Below are 7,027 nucleotides of genomic sequence, written 5' to 3'. Positions count from 1 at the left end.
GTCTCCGATTGGCCGGTTCTGTCGTGAGGGGGCGCGGTCACCTCTTCGCCGCCACGCCCAGCTTCGCCCTGCCCTGGAATGGTGTTTACGCCCAAAGTCTCCTGATTAGAGGCGAAGAGCAGGTGGCGATAGGAGGCCGGAAGGAACTCTTGCGCAAACTAGAAAGGCGAGTTGAGGACTGAGGGACAGGCAGGTGTGGGCGGGGCCGGATCCGAGGTGGGCGGGGCTTGGTGACAGCGCGGGGGAGGGAAGCTGGTTTTGAAGAGAAGCAGTGCACGTGCTTAGCGGGCGGAAAGTCTCCGATTCAGTCTCAGGTAGCAAGCGATGCGGAAGACCTCTGCTTGAAATCCTGTGGGACCCCATAAATGACATTGGGACCCCATAAATGACATTGGGCTGAGTGGATAAAAAGCGTAACCTGACATCTTGCAAATAAAATGATGAAATTGGAAATAGAAAAAATGATCATTCGTCACCGTTGCCAGTCCACAAATTTGTGCGCTCCTTTCTTTACGAATTCCTTTCAGTAAACAACGCTTTCAATAAATAGTCCCCTAAAATTTTCCTATTGGATTGTCAATCCAACGCCATAAATATCCCTCCAAAGTTTCTTCTACAAACTCGCTGGATCAGACAAAAGCATAGTCAGTCCAGAATGTTGTTCCTACAGAGGTCAACCTGGTCCTTGTGGAAACAGGCAGGACGTGAAAGCAACCGCGCCTCCTCTTCCTGTTAGCCGGCTATCCTGTTGGCTTTCATGGTAATCGGTAGCCATCGTGATTTACCCTTTATTTTTATGCCCCTTCCTTCTTTGACTAACTCCTGCGGACTCCAGCTCTTTCACTGGTTTCCCTCCATTGATTCTTTTCTTCTTGTACATAAATGTTTCCCCACAACTTTGCTTCCCATTTTTCTTTCCTCTGCAACTCAGCTCTAAAACTCTTACCTTCATCCCTGTGTGTGTGTGCGCGCAGGTGTGCACCCATACCTTCCAGTCAGTGTTGACTCCTGGCAGCTGCCTCAAGTAGTTCCTGCAGCTTTTTGGCAAGATTTTGGACTTGCTTTACCATTACCTTCTTCCTGAGAGAGAGTGACTGGCCCAAGGTCACCCAGCTGGCTTTGTGCCTAAGGCAGCACTAGAACTCATGGTCTCCTGGTTTCTAGCCTGATACCTTAACCAGTACATCAAATTGGCTCTTCATTGTTCAGTACATTTCACATTTTGTCATCCACCACAATCTTTTCTACCTCCTGGCTTTCTCCTTATTGAAATGTTTATACCCTGATTTATTTCCAGAAAGAACTCAAAAGTGACAAACAAAAATGATCATGTAATATATAAGAATACAGACAGCACTTATCTATTCCTAAAAGAACAGTCATAAACACACCATTTTCATGTAACAAAAAGCAACACTCCCAAATTTTTCTCCCCCTTTAAATTACTTCTACAATTTACTCCCCAAATCCTCTAATGATATTATATTTCTCACTAGGTTTTTCCTTGTGAAATTCCTCCTCCATCTCCTTCTGTATTTTGTTTTGTTCTGCCTGCCAAGATAAAAGCTCTTCTTGATTATTCCCCCTTTAAAGCAGATGGTTATTCTTTCCATCAAAGAAAGCAAAATATGTTTCCCACTAGAAAGTGAATAGAATCCTTGCAACTGACTTTTACAATGCCAGTTCAGTGTATTTTGAGGAAATATATGGTTTAGTAAAATTTACTAAGAATATCTCAGGATGGAAAGGAATTATGACTTTCCCAATTTGTTGCATAAGGACTGAAACTGCTCTGTTAATAACCAGCAGTTAAACTGAAGAAGAGGAGTGAAACCTCAATGGTTTCACAAGACTCATAGTGGCAGTTGAGGTTTATTGACCATGACACTGTTCTGGACCACTTTTGGGGATTAAGGTTGGATGACATGACACCATATTGTATTGATTTTGGCCCCATGTGGAAGTTTTGTAAGGTTAAACTGGAAGGCTAGTGTTTGATTTCTCTGGGATTTTTCAAAAATTTTTCCTGCTGCCCATGGTATTTACAACTTCATTGTAAAGACTACTACAGTACTTCATTAGCAATCCTCATATTTTTCAGACCTGAGATCTTCCTGGAGCCCAAACATACCTTTAGGGAGTCACTTTTTAACTTTAAACTATATATATGCCTGGTGGGACAAGACCAGATGCTGATGAAGTGAGCTGTAGCTCATGAAAGCTTACACCTTAGTAATATGTGTTAATTTGAAAATGTGCTACAAGAGTCCTCCTGAACTTCTGCTTCCTTGGAAGAATCAGATGCACAATTTGGGAGTCCCCCTTTCAATGTGATGATAACAGTACCTTGGACTACTGTTATATTACTATGATAGGGGCTTTAAGCACAGCCTCTCCTACAGATGGTAGACCTGGCCATGTTTTACAAATTAGTGTACTGTAATAACAGCACTGTCTTTAAAAATCTTTGGAAACTGCATCTGGTATAAAATGCTGCTGCCAAAATAGCATCAGAACTTCCTCTTCCAATTTTTCCCTATAACAACAACTCTGTGAGGTAGGTTGGGCTAAGAGAGAGTGACTGACATAACATCTGAGCTTGCACATTTCACTCTGCGGTATCATCTGTTTGATTTTGCATATGTGTTATGTGAATCTAAACATTATGTTTTTCTACAAATCATGGTTTAAACAAATCATGACTTGACATAATGTGCAAAGCCAGCTGTAGAGTGCCTCTGAAAAAGTAGATGAGAAGATTTATGTTCCAACTGGTGAGGTTGATGCGCCACACTAACCATCTGGGTAGTGTGTAAACACTTATTAACCATGGAAGAGTTAAATCATGCCTAAGTGGTGTTATACTCATCCCTTTGGTCATAATCATGATGATCTACCAGACATAACAATAATTAGAACTAGTGCAAAACTACTGTTGAATTTAATCACATGTACACCTTTTTTAAAACAAAAACAATCAGTATGAGTAGTGTAACATATTCTAAGCCTGTTGCTGGCTTTCGCTTACTAGTACAGAACATGAACGGAGAGAACAAAGTGTGCAGTGATGAGTGACAAAAACAAAACTGAAAGCAAGATTAGCCTTTTTCACTTCAGATTCCGAAGCAACAGCAGAGAAATGGACAGAGACAGTTCTTCCAAACCATGGACAGTGATAAAAGATTTCCCATTAAAAAGCAATGAGGAAAAATGATGCCTGACCTGGAGGAGGAAAGGACTACAAGCTGGTATGAACATCTTGAAGTGCTAGAACTTTCAGCCAGCTTCTTAGAGAACTGATTAATGAATCCAGGCTGCTGTACTGGAGCCCTTATGGAGGACAAATATTATCTCTCCCCACCTGAGATCTTTTCCTTGGACACAATTTGTCTGGCTCTCTTCCCTTACAACACTGTGAATTTCAGATGTCTGTGATACAGCGTGATGGGAGATGGGATATACTTGCTTTACAAAGTCAGATTCAAAATAGGACAATAGGTTTTCTGACTCATGAAAAAAACATCCTTAGGATTAGTCACAGAATGCCAAGAGAAAATTTGGATAGAGTGGGGAGCATAACATTATAAGAAATGCAAGAAGTTTGCCGATCTATTGCAGCTAGAACTTCCCTTGTTAACATCCTCGTCATTGTAAAGCCGATCCTTTTCCATAAAGGGGGATAAATCCCATATCTAATTCCAAATGCACCTGCATTGTAGAATCCTTGGGTTCCTTTTTGCTCTGTGGTTATAATGCTACTTGCAAAGTTTATAGTGACAATCCAGTCCAAGAAAACAGCATTGGAGCAAAACAATCCGATGTACTACCCTTCCATCAAGTTTGAAGAACAAGACTGTGTGAGAGATGTATCTGCTTTCCAGCAAATCATTCCTGAGGTTTGGGTAGTCATTTAAAGGATGGAGTTTAAGCAAGGCTTCATTTTTGTTCTTAATGATGATACCTTTTGTATTCATAGAACATCTGTTTAAATAATTACACAGTTTTAATCCCCAGCAACTTCCCTTGATGGTTCATCAACCACAGTATTTTCTGGATAGGGATTCAAGCTGTAGTGACGTCTGGTTCCTATTTGTAACCAAATTGATACAAAGTGCTGGTTATTACTTTACATTAAATAACTTTGGCTCCCATTCTCACAGGTCCCCCTTCCCTCAATAACTTAACAGAGAAATGTGCTTTGCATTTGCAAAAGAGATCCGTTACGGTGTAGCAATGAAAGTATTGGATCTGGACACCCAGGTTCTACTTCACTATTAGCCATGGAAGCTTGCCAGAAACTCTCAACCCAACTTACCTCACGGGGTGTTTGTTGTGGGGAAAAATAGGAGGGAGTGCTAAGTATGCCACCTTGAGCTCCTGAATGAAAGGCAGGGTATAAATCAAATAAATAAGTAAAAAGAGAGTGCCTTTTTTTTGCTGGAACCTTGATTTTTCATGCTAATTTTGCTTTCCTTTTAACACAACACCAAATCAAAATAATCATTGTTTTCAAAAAAAAAATCCATGTACATTGCTAAAATGTGTTGTACTTGAGTTGTTTATTTTTAGGTTGAACAGTTGTGCCTCTTATTTTGAAATACTGGGACTATTGTTCCATTTCATTGGCCTTTCATAACTTAACAGGCATTGCCTTGGGATTCCTTGGAGCTGAAGAACAGTTTATACATTTGAGGAATAAAACTATGAGAAACAAAAATAAATAAATTCAGCATATAATGGTTGCTTTTTAGGCAAGACACATGAACATATAATTATAAAGTTATGTAACTTGCATTGTTCCTGTTATAAAAAAAACCCTTGTTTTCAGCTTTTAGCTTTTGGTCCTGTTCCCTTACAGAAATACTCCTGTGTTTCATTGGTTGCCGGTCTCTAGCAATGCTATTTTGAAGGCCTCAGCTCTTGAAACATTCCTGATGTGCCGTATCTCTTTCCACCCCCGCCTTCTGCAAACAAGGCTAATCTGACCATTCTTCCTTGTCTAGTAGAAATATTAGCTCATTGGACTGGACTTCCATTTTAAGCAGAAGGAGCCTCTTTATTTATTTCAACCCAAAGGAATGTTGAAAAGAAATTACGTAAGAGGACTTGGGGCTCTGTGCGCCCACCAGCAGGACATCTCTCCAAAAACAGAACACTGGCCAAAGAAAGATCATGTTTGAAGAAGGTCTTGATCCAGCTTTGGGGTGTAGAGAAATTACTTTCCTCAATGCTACTTTGGGAGAGAGGTAGGTGGGCAGTGACTAAAAAGGTTGCCTGTGACTCCATTTTAATCACCCCTTCCTTTTCTCCCTTGGCCATATGACCCAGTGTATACATAGCTTAGCCTGTGTTTCCTAGCGTATACAAACACATGGAAAGCATGTGTGTGTGTAGAGAACAAGGAGGAGGACCTTGACAGAGGTAGGCAACAGCTTTTGCCTATCTTCATCAAGGTTATCTTCCTTACTGTCCAGAGGGGGAGAGTAGAAACACACATAACACACTTAGTTGCACAGAAGGAAGTAAAAATGTCTGCTATGGCCATTATTGGTAAAGGAGTTGGAAACTATTCCACAAACCATGTTCTGCATGCTTTCCTTAACGTGTTTTAAATTTTGATGATGGTATATAGTATTTACACGTCTCCCTATTTCCTTAGACTTTTGTCCTCATCCCTTGAAGATTTGTATAAAAAGAAAACTGCTGGCAGTGGAATTATATATTAGCAACTTTACTCATAATCCAACAATATTAGCACTACTATAACTGAGCTGCAAAAACCTGGATGATCACTAAATAGTTGCTCTGTATGTCTTTACTTCCATATAGTTGCTGCCCAGAATTTTGCAGCCCATATGGCAGCCATAGACAATATACCCATATTATGTATGATCCATGGTCCCTCCACACCTGGATTTCCTGCATTCCCCTTACCTGTTCATCAATTTCAGGTTACCCTAACTCTCTAGTCAAGGGACAACAGGATTCTGCATGGGTGAGTTGATTGATATGAACTGTGAAACAACTTTTACTAGACTGATTTTTTCCACTGCCATATGAAAAACTGTTATGTCTTGTTATCTTTTTCAGAATGATCCTCAAGGCCTGATTGCATTTGCTCAGTTATAAATACAAATGTTGCACATATTTAGTACTTGGGAAAAAAGTAATAAAAATCACAGCTTTTTAAAATTTAAAACTTTAGTTCAGACGAAGAATCAGTAAGAAAAGCTGGGCTTCCGGGAGAGGTATGGCGAACTGATGACCACAGTAAAGGCCAAGGAACTGGTGAGTAGACCAATTCCTCGGAACCTCTCTGGATAAGGAGAGGATGGGAGATCGCCCACGTGTGCTCTGGATGGCTGCTCCTCATGGGGAAACCTCAGGACAGTGGTTTTCCATGGGTTTGAGTGCAAGGAGATGACAGGATTAGCCATCTTGCTCACAACTGCAGTGGAGACTTTTAAAGGACACTAAGTTAACAAACCTCACTTTCTAATCACTTTTTGAAATTGCCGATTAATTATTCTAAAGCTATTAGAGACCTTCAGAATGACAGGTTTGAAAAGTTTTCATCAGGTCAGTTTATCTTCAACTCTGAACAAAAGAAAAATTAATTACAAGCTTAAGAACTTAAAGAATTTGAAATAAACAGCAAAATGCTAAATAAGATTTTGATCTAAGAAAATTATAAATGGATTAAGGGTCCAGGTAAATTTGGAATATTGACTTTTACTATAAGATTTTGGAATTAACTATAAAAAATAACTTCTAGTGGGAAGCAGACTTATTTTGGTTATCTTGGCAATTGCAGGTCATAACAAAAGGTAAGTGATGGTTTTAGAAGCTGGACACTAGAGGGGACTAAAGATTTTAAGTAGCAGAAAAAAAATACAAGCCTGATGTCAATTAATACTGGGACATACAGAATGATACAAAACATAACATTGGAAATATTAAAGGAGATCTTTGAAGAATGGAGCCAGAAGTTAGTACAGGTAGTCCTTGCTTAACAACCACAATTGGG

The 7,027-nt window shown here is 39.9% G+C and overlaps 1 long non-coding RNA gene across 1 annotated transcript; it reads left to right on the top strand.

Moving 5' to 3' along the window:
* Positions 1-5,056: 5,056 nt before the first annotated feature.
* Positions 5,057-6,722, top strand: LOC148215447 (uncharacterized). The gene is made up of 3 exons (XR_015796593.1): positions 5,057-5,246; positions 5,830-5,995; positions 6,091-6,722. It is a non-coding gene; the product is annotated as an uncharacterized LOC148215447 (long non-coding RNA).
* Positions 6,723-7,027: the final 305 nt, after the last annotated feature.

This window comes from Python bivittatus, unplaced genomic scaffold (assembly GCF_059951505.1).
Source record: "Python bivittatus isolate LINGU-HERP-01145 unplaced genomic scaffold, Pbiv_v1 ctg000410_np1212, whole genome shotgun sequence".
In the NCBI taxonomy this organism is placed as follows: domain Eukaryota; kingdom Metazoa; phylum Chordata; class Lepidosauria; order Squamata; family Pythonidae; genus Python; species Python bivittatus.
This window is presented reverse-complemented; position numbering and strand designations above follow the sequence as displayed.